Source organism: Coptis chinensis, chromosome 8, assembly GCF_015680905.1.
Source record: "Coptis chinensis isolate HL-2020 chromosome 8, ASM1568090v1, whole genome shotgun sequence".
Lineage (NCBI taxonomy): Eukaryota > Viridiplantae > Streptophyta > Magnoliopsida > Ranunculales > Ranunculaceae > Coptis > Coptis chinensis.
In genome coordinates, this window is record NC_141463.1 from 96,492,649 (window position 1) to 96,505,314 (window position 12,666).

Consider the following 12,666-nt stretch of genomic DNA (forward strand, 5'->3'; position numbering starts at 1 on the left):
GTTTTAAAGCTGATATCTAATTAAAATAGTTGAGTTAACAACTAATAGAGAAGAAAATATAGTGATATCAAGTAGACATATATGTCTGCTCTAAGTATTGAGTACATCTCGATAATTCCATCTCCATGTTATGTTGTCCTCGGCTTTTAATTCATTTTAGCTCCTCCAATGGACATGTGCATGACAGAAGCTTGAAGTCTCTTGTATAATTCTAACACCTTACATAGTTCTAAATTCTCAATCTACCAACTCGAAGTGCAAAAAGAATACTCTCTCATTAAACAATATTGACCCATAAAATCTGTATTGAGCCATGCAGATAGTATAGCTAGCTAGAGAAAATCACCAATGATAATTACAAACAATAAATCCTGAAATAGTTTGATATCAAATTAAAATAGTGATCTTGATGAAGAACTTGGAGGCTTGATGTTGCATTTGAAAAGGAGATTAAGAAATGCAGGATCTTTATACTTTTGCTGCACCTAAAGTTATCTTGTTGTAGGCATGCTGGGTAGTAGTTAGATGCCAAGACACAGGACTGAGCCCATTCCAGTTTTTTCGAATCTTGTTTCAACCCGGCCTATAACCTTTCACAATATTTCAAAGAGAGCATCTCCTAGCTCCATAACATGCTTTCTATAATCAACAATTAACTCTTGCAAATTAAACATCAACCTGTCAACAAAATATTCACTCACATAAATAAACTAAGAATACAATTTTTGCAAACTTTCTGAAGCCACAACAACTCAACCAATAATTATTGATCGCAATATCAAGTACACATATTTTGGCATTCGAAAATAGCTACTGCTACTAACACTTAACTAATATTATTTAATTTTGGTACTACAGATGTTATGGTACCTATAAACAACGACCAAGAGGATCAATAGTAGACATAAGCAAAGTTAAAGTGTCCCTCCAATCAGCAGCTTTTGACTATTAAAGAATAAAGTTCCTACTAAACCTCAGTCTCTTTGCTAGATCACGACTATAAGTCTGTTTTTCAACTCATTGTCTTGAAGAGCATTGCACTGCAACAAGGATACCGACAAAGAGTCACAAAGGCACCAATGTGAAAAAAAAAACAATTGCACATTATTGTTTATACTATGAAGTAATCTATGAATGAGGGAACAAAGCTTCATGAATGTATTCACTTGAAATCAACATTGACCATATTACCTCATGATAAGAGATGCAAATTTTTTGTCCTAAAGCAAAGCATATAATTCCATAGTTCCATAAACAAATAAATGAGGATTATGGGATTGTATCATAGGATTAAGGACTACTCCAGTAAAAATTACATTTAGGCCTGATTGGATAACTAATTAGATGCTCTGTCTCAATAATCTCCTTTAAAAAATTGTAAAATTGCAATAAATTTACTTAGGGATGAGTAAATAAATTTTCATATCGTTTTCTAATAAAAGAAAACCCTACACTCATAAACAGTGTGAAGTAGAACAACCCAAAAAAAAATTTGTATTGCAGCTAGTTTATTTGGATCCATTTAACTATGCACCATCTAAATAACATTGATTAGATAAAACTATGCAAGCTAAATGTTATATAAAACCAAAATAGTAAGTCCTCTTCTTTGGTTAAATGGGTAAATTGGTTCGCACAACATTATTTAGAAAAAGAAAAAAAACCATATGAATACTATAAAGAAAGCATAGCTTGCTTACCTATGAGACAATATTCTGCTACATGCGCTCCTCTTCTCTAAGCATTTTATGGCCTTAAAAAATTATAACACACTGTAGTTCTTAGTATGCTCCCTAATTAGATGAGTCTCCGCAATACTGTGGCGAACAATCTCTTATCTTTCACAGTATTATGCTTTCTTTCGGTGTTGCACATGTTGCTACCTTTTGACTACCCTTCACATGGAAAAACTTCCCGGGAAGTCATTTCTTAAATATCACCTTCTTAGCCATCCAACAATAGTCTGCAGAAATGACAACCTAAGAGTCATTTTTTTCCCCAAAAGTAAGCATTATGATATTGTGATGATATAGTTACCGACATATTTTTCCGAATTTAAGTTTTCCAAGCCTAATGAAAAATCAAAAGATAACTCACAACTTGTACTACAAATATTCGTTTGCCATGGGACTGTATCAAACATCCATCCATTCATATGACTATATCGACAAACCAATAATGCGCAAGCAAAAATGAAAAAAAAAATGATTCGCAGACTTCCTTGTTCAAAAACAATTCACAGCTACTAATAAGTATTGGGTATGTTTCTAATTTCCTACGGACGGGCTTGCTACATGATTGTTTTTAAATAGGTCCATATGCTTAAGAAAGCATCACATGAAAAAGAAGTTTTTTGCATTATCCTAATACTCATAGTACATTAGCTTACCAATAAAATGGCTAAAAAGTAAGAAAACACTGTAACTCACATATGCAAGGATAATCAGGATCTCTAGAGGAGTAACTTTCAACTTTGCAATTGGTGCTCATCCAGTATAAGTCATTTGCCTAGCTTCCATCTAACATCCTTTTGGTCATTCTGGTTCCTTACAGTATATTGTTGTATTGGAGTTGTATGCTTATAGCACTCCCACTGTACATGTTAATGAAAGTCAGGATCAGTAAGGAACACGTTCCATGACTAGCCAATGTAATGTAAATACCACATTGCCGTACAAAAATCAGTATTTTAATTTAAACGCCAATGAAGTGAATTATGACATACATGGAGATGCACTGGAAGTAGATAAAGTAAGTTAATCAGATACAATTAATATGCTTCTAAAGTCAATTTTTGACATTGTCATCGAGCTCCAGGAGGGATGTCCATGTAATCCATATTCAAAGCATAACATACGAATAAGAGCACATGTTTCCTAGAGATGATTGATTGTCAATATTGCTCTACATAGAACACAAATAAAGCCCTACTATTTTTAAATTATATGGAGATTAGGAAAAACTAAGAAGGTACCTCACATGAGCAGTGTTCATATATCAAAAAGCTTTTAGCCCACATCTGTATTGATACTGAAGGGGACAAATAAAATATCAAACCTTCAATGGAGTATGGCCAATTATGAAGTAAGTAACAGTGTCATTCGATGGTAGCATGAAGAAATCTGCAACAACTAATGACACAACTACCTCGTCATCTCAAATCTAGAAAAAGGCATTAAAAATAAACCCTAAAAGGCTAAAACAATATCTAACAAGAAAGAGTGGGCAACGTGCTTTCACTTTTAGAGCATCACTATTAGCTACAAGTCTACAACAACTGTTTCGATTATTGTGAACTGATCACCAATTACTCATGTAATTTCACAGACTTTTCAACCATCCTCTTGCCATGAATAGCTATTAAATTCATACCTAATATAAATCAAACAGAAGAGGAAGTCCTAACTCCTAACTAATTCACAACATATACTATTAATCTATGGAAGTCTGTTTGTCGTATGCATGTGAACAATAGAAATTGTGTCTTTTGTTCTTTCTTTCTGTTTTTTTCAAAAGGTTTTTTAAAAAAAGGTTTACGTCTCCTCATTGTGGAAAAGGTAATGAACTATTTTTTACTCTAACATCTAAAAATCTAGGTAACTAAGACACTTCAAAATTCAACTGTTATGATCGACTGGCAATTCATATACAAATTTAGTATTCTACGCTGCTAACCCAATAGATATAGAGAGAAGTAGATAAACCAAGTGAGCCTAGAGTTTTTGGTTTTTGTGGATGAAGATAACTCTGAACTTGTGCATGCAAAGAATTATATTGACCACCTATTAATGTAAGAACTAACAAACCAATGTCCTCTCCTTTAATCAGAAATGTACACAAAGTCTATTTGTAAAATAATTCGCTAATATTTTGTGGTCTATGAAGACAACACCCAAAAAAAATGTAAATATGTAAATATTTCTTTGTTAGGTAATACTTATCCCATCAGATGCAAGAATGATGAATTGATCCCTCTCTATTAGTAGCCTATAAGAAAATTCAAGTATAGAGATCACCCCTCAGAATCCTTCAAACAAAAATCTCCAAAGGCCCTTCTGGTTGCTAATCTAGGGGCATAATCAAATGCATGGCAACCAAACCCGAGGCACTTATGGTTCATTTTGCATGGCAAAAAGCCTTCCTCTACACCTTTTGATTCGTACAGCTTTCCCTACACAAATAGAGAGAAGGAGGAATTAAAGTCAACACTATACTATCACACTGTTAAGACTGGTATATAGAAAGTCATATTGGGTAAGTCAGGCTTCAAAACAATGGTTAACTGGACTGCAACTATCGCATTGTTGTTGTCTTTAGATCCCATTATCGCCCTAGAATCCCCTTTAAGTTAATTATTTGAAAGAAGTCACCCCTTTAGTCTAACTTTAGGTCGGTTAGAAGTTAGAACAGAGGAAAGGTAAAGGTCATCTAAGATATCGATCGCCATACTGGCATAAAGTAGTTCAGCAGTTTACATACATATACTTTCTTTTTTCCTTTCGAGAATACTCTTAGAATACCAAAAAGAATTGACAAATTGCAGTGCGAAAATCAAATTGGCAGAAAACATACCATGAAAATATCATCACAAATCCACGTTATAACTATCATATGATTGATCAATAGCTAGCTTTGTGATTTTGTATAAATCAGAAGACTTTTGTATATCTATTGAAAAAAAATCATCTGAAAAAGAAAACTTTTGTATAAATTAAATGAGCTAGTATCCACATGAGTGCAATAACCGGTTAAGAAATACTAAACAAAATAGTGCTTTAATAAATGATTTTATAATTAAAATAAATTCAAAGTGGTACACCTGAAAACTTACAATGACATTGAGTTCTTTCTAGATAATACAACCACAGTTCTTCTAAACCTTAGCTTCTCGAATGGAACTTTAACTCTACTATCCTACATCCTAATGTGCATAACTTTGTCTTCTAATTAGAGATCTTTTCATTCCTGCAAAACATGAGCCAATAAATTTTTTAAAACGATTTGATATAAAAATAAAATTAATAAAAATAAAAATAAAAAACTTGTTGGAGCTTGCAACGTTTGATGACCACTTCATAAATATGTATATCTGTAAGCTCCGTTTTCGGGTAGATGCTTGGAGGAGTTGCACAAAACTAAATCATTAGTATTAGTGTGTAGGGATGGCGAAGATCATGATTTAATGCAGATATGAGAGAGACAAAAGGGTGGTGACAGTATGATACCACATATACAATAACACGATTAAAATACCAACTATAATAGAATCAATACTAACTGACGGTTAAAAAAAAAACAACTGAGCTATAAGTGACCCAACTTGACACTCCCAAACAAAAACAATATAGCACTGAATTCTCAATTCTTTATTAGCTAAATTAGATCTAAATGTTCCATTTTCCATTTATTTCTAAGAACTCAAATAAATCCTAAAAGTTCAATTCCATAAAAGTCCAATCAATTCTAATGCTAAAAAGGATTAAACATGTTGGTTTAATTACAAAATATATATTTTATAGAGAAAGAAGAAGATGCATACCTTGATTTAGAACGGTAGTGAGAAATGCTCCAAGTGGATACACATCAATATGTGTACTTGCTTTTCCAGTTCTAGCAAGCTCTTATGTAATATAACCAAGTGTACCTGCCATGGCGAGAAGTTTGAGGATCACCTCCATGATCACATAATTTAGCAAGGCCGAAGTCCCCTAACTTTGCATTCATTTCAAAGTGAAACATTATATAAGAAATATTTTTAGTTCACAAAATTATATAAGCATTGAGTGAAATTACAATTGATCCATCGACTCTACAACAAAAGCTTAGATATCAGGAAGTTACATAACTATAATCTTCATTTTTGTCATAGACTAATGAAGTTTAGCTCATTTAGTTTCTTTCAAGAAAAAAAGAAAATGTCTATGTTGCTTATGTGTCTCAAAAGTCTAAACTACTAAAAGTGATTGCTACCATGTATATAACCATGTTCTCTAGATGTTGTTTTTCGTCGATTTTTCGAACAAAAATATATGCATATGCTTGAATTTAATAGCAATCCATACACAATTACCCCAATGCTTAATAAAATCAAGGATTTTGTATTGAGTTAAGAGATTTTAGACAAAAACTAAAAAATAATGACATACCTCAGCTTCATCTTTGATTTCTTTGATTTTTTTGCATATCAGTTGACATAGTTGAAGCTTAGAAGAACGTTCAATGGATTTTTGATACTATGAGAGTTCGCGGAGATATTAAGTTTCTAATTTTACGGTTAGAGGGGAATGATCCAAGAATTGTAGAGAGATCTAGGACCAATGAAACAGAATCAATTTTGGTCTTTCGGAGATGACTAACGTAGAGAGGAGATGAGTAAACCCAAAAGATAGCTTTGGTAAATCTTGTGATTCTTTTCGACTCTAAAAGTCTAACTAATATTCCCGTCATCTTTATCAATATATTGAGAAGTAAGTTTGTAATTTCCTTTTTTCTTTAGGCCAGCTTTTTCTCCTGATTTTTCTTGTGTAAAATTTGACATGGACGCCTTGAGAGAGCTCAAAAGGGAAGCTAGGCGAGGTGCTTCCAACTTATGACCCCTATGAATCCAACTCACGCCCACAAATGGTCTTGAACATAAGATAAAAAATATAATATTAAAAAGTATAGTCATAATTTCCAACAAACATCCAACTATATGTAGCAGTTCAAAGTTCCAAAAAGGTTCATTACAAGGAAAAAGTCATACCTGATTCTAGTGTTGCTCCTCCTTCTCAGATACATTCTTGCTACGTCAAAATTTGACCCAAAGAATACCACTGTGACCACTAAAAGTGCGTATCAATGTCCCAAATCCTTGATTAGTTCACACTAAACAATGGCATGAGGAGGAGAAGAATAAATATTAAAGTCGGGCTTTTTGGATTGCAGATTAATTATAATAATCAGCCTAATGAAAATAAATAGTAGAAAATTGTACATGTCTGTCCATGCATTTACACAATAATCAATCAGGTTCTAAAAATCAATAATGACAATAAGTGCTAGAAAGTCTTTGAGCTTTATTAATGTTGGTGCTATTCAATTGGTCCAAACACAACTTCAACTGTTCAACATATTTACAGGAGAATCTTCCGTAGATTTTTTCTTTCCTTGATAGTAATAGTAATAATAATAAGGTATAGAAGAAGAAAGGTAAACAATTACCTATTTATATACTTCAATATAGATTGCTAACATAGGAGTAACATGTTTAAAAGTTTGAAACTTTGAATTGGCCTCAGCTTATTGCAATATTTGTCCTCGTCCTTTCTGAGTTGCCTAATATTATTGTTCCAGGTAAGTACTTATGAATGCCTATGATACAGCTTAAAAACAATTCATGATGGAATGTGAGAACTTAACGTGGAAGTCCTAATATTTAATTACTTAATTGTACCCTCTCAATATTGCATCTAAACTGTTAAGGGCAATAAAAGTTTAGTGTGTAATCGAATTATCCCAAGATTGAATTTAGAAGAAGATAGGAGGAAGAAACAGATGCATACCTGGTCTCGGGTCGCAAAGGTCATCCAGGACCATAGAAAACCTATAGAACAAATGGATTGAAGGCTTGGAGAGCACCTTCTTCATGTAGGTTTTTAATTTTGGCGATCAGCCCAGCCGCTTCCTTTTATTAAGAGTTTATCGTGTATTTGAATTCCGACAAAGAAACATATATATAAATAGAGAAATTCTACATGTTGTAAATAAATAGAATTGAATTAAAAAAATCCCTGTTAGATTTTGCAAACAGTCTCTTCAATCAAGAAAGTTATTTAAACCGATCTTACTTTATTGTGTTTTTGTCAATGATGTCGGAGTGCTCAAGAAGATTGGGAATCAGTAATGTATTCCCATCTGAAAGTGCAAAAACCCATCAGAAGATAACATATTGGCAATAGGGCAGTGAAATTAAGAAACCGAATAGAGAATTGTTTGAGCCTAGTAACCATTTATGTTTTGTTGTTGAGAGAGGCGAGAGGGGGGGATGATGAATGAATTGACAAAAAAGGTTACAAATAAGCCTTATTGGCAATAAAATCTAAATTTCCTAGACTTTAACTATCTGACATTCGTGAGTCTAGAGTAATGCTACGTGTGGGGCGTGATTCAGCCTAGAGCAAATTATTGGATATCAAAAAGTTTGGATTCTATACAATTTATTCCTTCTCCTATATGGTTTGCATTAGAGCATTCAAAATGTGGGTTATTTATGTGCACCTCCTTACGTTAGATGCATGCACATAACACCTCTAATTACAATAAACGTCTTCAAGGTGAGAAACGCACCTCTGCCTTATAGAAAATGATACATTTAAAACCTACTGGTTGATGACAGTAAGAGAGAATACACACTTTTGCCTTCTTTCTCTGTATCACGCCCCACACGTATTGAGCATCCACGGTTGGCCACTCTCTGCAGATTACAAACACAAACATTTTATGAGTTTTAAACAAGAAATTAAGGATCGTTTGAACTGCTAAAATTTGTTTGCATTTTGAAGCATACCCAAGAGAAGGTGTTAATGTCAGCTGTTTCATGCTTCCCGGCTTGTAATCCTTCGCTCGTTCCCTTCTCTGTAGGCACTAATATGGTTTTGGTGGCAAAGCGACATATTCAAAATTGCCTTCTTTATCACATCAAAACCTCCCTCCTCTCTCATGCTCTTAGTACTACAACCGAATTAACCATTTATATATAAGTCATAAACAAATACCAACTCATTAGTCTATTAGAGGATTCTATCTATCGATAGGTACGCAATTTGGTCTGTAAGATACTTCTTATATTAGACGATACATATATTGAAATACTGAGATCTCAGGATCATACATAATATGTTTACATGCTAAAAACTAAATATAATTAACTCAAATTACCTGAAGTTTATGTGACATCCTGCACCATTCCAAGGACCCTGTCAAACACAAAGCCAGGACATTTTAGTCTTAGATCGCCCAAATGCATATCTACACAAACAATAAAAAAGGAACCATGGATGTAAAGTACCTCTATTGGTTTTGGATCAAGAGACAGTACAACACCTCTATTGGTTTTGGAGAAGATTTAGTTTGGAATTTTCCTATTTATCTTTCCAATGCTCGTTATCTAACACATGAGTGTTATTATTAATACCAAACCAACTGTTTTACCCGCTTCAAGAAATTAACATCACTGTATATTAAATTTGATCTCAATAACAAATAAGAAGTGTTTAACAAAGACCAATCTGCAGCATAAATATCTTCAACAACCACAATTTAGACTGTTAATATGTCATTCTTTACTTCTTTATAATGAAAGGAGTGAGTAGTGCGACTGCAGACAAACTTAGATAATTGTATAGCTCATGTGTAAGTTACCATCTGGTATTACCTTCAATCTAGTGACATGAGATCGTGCTTATTGATGGACTTAGTGTGGCGCAACTACCTTTCCCTCTTTCCCTCTTGAAGTGGGAGAATTTTAACTGAACCTCTTGTTTGTACTTTGTATTTCAACTGACATACCTGCAAACTCTCCACTTGAAATTCCAAGTCCTTTGACAATCTCCTTTTCAAGGGTTTGTTTAATAGCTCCATTTTTATGCCCGCCCTAAAACAAATTTTATTTAAAAATATAAGAGACTTTAAAAAAGTTTGAAGCTTGCATTTCAACCATTATCTCACTCATTCTTATAAAAACTACAAAATGCCACTTCCACTTAAAGAAAACAAAACCCAACCTCAGTTAAGTAGTTGTAAGCAAAACTTATAATTACCAATGGGAAAATCCTACATAGCTTGCTCTGAATTTATTACTATAGAGTCTCTAGTTGCTAATGTTTTAATAGTGCAAAAACGGTCAAATCAAGTGTGAAACACACTCACTGAAATAATGAAATGATAATAGCAATCAAAAAATAAAAACCATACTAAATTATCCAAGATATGATCAAATATAACCTAATAATTTCATAATTTCAGGTATAAAGTATAAACACATACATGATCATATCCATACCTGATCAAACAACTCCCCTCCTTTGCACGATTCCATCACAATATAAACTGCAATATGATCCTTAATTCCGATCCTTAGAAGTATAATGTCCTTCAAGCTCTCAAACTTTTAGGTGCATCTCCTGATTTTCAGTTCTCTACACACAATCAATATTCTCAACTTGGTTATCCTGATTTGTAAGCACATACCTCTCCTCTGAAGATGAAAAGCAAAAGGACTAATTTCAATTGAAAACTTAGTGAGACATTAACTGCTCATACCTGAAAATCACCACCGTTTTCTCTTTCATGTTTGAAGACCATAGCAGGTTCATCGAATGGTGTATTGTTTGAGGGACTCTTACAAGTTGAAACTCGACAGTGGATTGTTTCACTCATTCCACTAAGAATTTTCTCACGTTCTCCAAAATAAACAAAACAGGGAAAGCAAATTCAATATTTTATGCAGTCGTTATTCTTCTTTTTGCAAGACTCCAGATTCCGCCACCAGTATGTAGATTATGTTGATTGCCGGCCTTTTGCTTATCGTGTCAAGATTGAGGAAAAAACATGGAGAAATGAATATTAAGAAATTACATAAAATGTCTGAATGGTACTCTTCAATATGTCATTTAGCATCCCTTTTCTATATTATAAAGACTTTAGTATGAAGATAACCCCCAATTGATTGTTTAATGACAACCTAAAATTGGACTGCGCTGTGGTCATGAAAAATATATAAAAATTGGCGTATGGTAGAAAGACTATTCTCTATTTACCAACCAAACTTGAACCTCGTGCTAAATAGTGCACTTAACGATGAATTAGTGCTTAGATTATGAGATTGTCAATTCTAAACATATTTCAATGAGCTGTATTCCAATAGCACCAACAATACCTGATGACCTGGAATTAGATGGCACATGAACAGGATCAGAAGATGACGAATACAGCCCAACTACAAAATTGTTTGATGCCAATGTAGCAAATGGTTGAGAACTCTGTGGCTTTGGTCCCTGCAAATGAGAGGTTGAATTTAGGACTTTAGCTCGGCTTTCTTCTGACACTCCTCTCCTAGAAGTGCTATTTGACTTGGCATTGTGATTTTGTCCAGGGCCCAAAAGAGATGGGTCATTTGTAGTAATAGATGCCCTCTGACCCTCTGGTTTTCTGGGACCTATATGTTTCTGATCAATTGGAGCCCTCATTGGTCTACAGAAGGAGGAAGCAAAATATATTAGTGTATTCATTAACGTTCAGATAAATCCCACAATAAGTTCAAACTGCCAAAGTGTTAACTATTAGCTATACGCTGAAATATATGAGGACGACATCATGTTTGGTTAAGGGCTTAGTTAAAGAGGGCTTTTCTTGGCATTGGGATTACAATCAAGTATATCAAAGAAGAGAGAACAACAACTTTATAGCAACAATAAAAGATATTGAAACCTCCCAAATAATGACTTAGATACGGTAGAAGTCTTTTGCATAATATGTAAACCATTGAGTATACTGACATCATGTGATCCCAATCAGAACTGAAATCAAGAATAGGAACATAGATATAGATACGAAAGACCCACACGATACACTTACTTTTTACCATGATCGTGAACATTTCGAATTACTGGCACACGGGCAGTAGAAGAAGATTGAACTGACGCAGGCTTTTTTTTTTCCATATGAGTATTTTGATAAAAGCACAAAGAGAGATATTGTTAAGGATTAAGAAGAAGAAGATGGGGCCATACCTTAAATCTCGATGGGATTGTTCCGGATTTTTTTTCAGTACTTGGTTTCTCTTGTTTTGTTAGAGAAGGGATTTGTTTTCTTTTTTCATCAAATTGAAGTTTGAAGAGATTGGGTTTCTGTTGATGTAATAGCCATTTTCATAAGATGGGCCTTTGTAGGTATTAGGCCCAGAGAATAGGCCCAAGACCCTACTAGGCCCCATGAGGTAAACCTAAAGAGGAGATATAAAAGTGAGGAGAGGAGGACTTGAGATGGAGGAAAAAAAGTGAGGGGAAGGAGAAAAGAAGAAATGGAGGAAAGAGGCACCAGAGAGAGAAAAAGAGAAAGGTTGAGGGGAGGAGGAGGGAGGAGACAACCAGAGTAGGTGGAGACGACGGCCAGAGGAGACGTCGGCCAGAGAGAAGGAGGAAGAGGAGGGGAAATCTAGAGAAAGGGAGTACGGAGACGTCGGCCAGAGAGGAGGAGGAAGAGGAGGGGAAATCTAGAGAAGGGGAGTACGGAGACGTCGGCCAGAGAGGAGGAGGAAGAGGAGGGGAGATCTAGAGAAGAGGAGAAGAGAGACGTCGGTCAGAGAGGAGGAGGAAGAGGAGGGGAGATCTAGAGAAGGGGAGTATGGAGACGTCGGCCAGAGAGGAGGAGGAAGAGGAGGGAAGATCTAGAGAAGAGGAGCAGGAAGACGACGGCCAGAGAGGAGGAGGAGTAGTGAGATGATGTCCCGAGATGAGGAAGAAGAGAGGAGGAGATATCTATAGTAGAGAAGGGAGAAGACGACGGCCAGAGGAGACGACGGCCAAAGGAGACGACGGCCCGAGGATACAACGGCCAGAGAGGAGGAGTAGGGAGATGATGTCTCGAGATAAGGAGGAAGAGATGAGGAGATATCTATAGAAGAGA

The 12,666-nt window shown here is 34.8% G+C and overlaps 1 long non-coding RNA gene and 1 pseudogene across 2 annotated transcripts; both read right to left on the bottom strand.

Annotated features, from left to right (window-relative positions):
- Positions 1 to 256: 256 nt before the first annotated feature.
- On the bottom strand, positions 257 to 10,078 carry LOC147484786 (glutamine synthetase leaf isozyme, chloroplastic-like; annotated as a pseudogene). Its single transcript, XR_015205564.1, has 16 exons — positions 10,043 to 10,078; positions 9,550 to 9,634; positions 9,185 to 9,269; positions 9,050 to 9,086; positions 8,920 to 8,957; positions 8,549 to 8,712; positions 8,395 to 8,455; positions 7,830 to 7,896; positions 6,746 to 7,666; positions 5,540 to 5,644; positions 4,832 to 4,965; positions 2,975 to 4,171; positions 2,430 to 2,593; positions 1,701 to 1,963; positions 871 to 1,040; positions 257 to 678 (listed from the first exon to the last, which is right to left on the bottom strand). The product of XR_015205564.1 is annotated as a glutamine synthetase leaf isozyme, chloroplastic-like (transcript).
- Positions 10,079 to 10,313: 235 nt separating this feature from the next.
- On the bottom strand, positions 10,314 to 11,894 carry LOC147484787 (uncharacterized). Its single transcript, XR_015203985.1, has 3 exons — positions 11,772 to 11,894; positions 10,919 to 11,232; positions 10,314 to 10,562 (listed from the first exon to the last, which is right to left on the bottom strand). It is a non-coding gene; the product is annotated as an uncharacterized LOC147484787 (long non-coding RNA).
- Between the last annotated feature and the right edge of the window lie 772 nt (positions 11,895 to 12,666).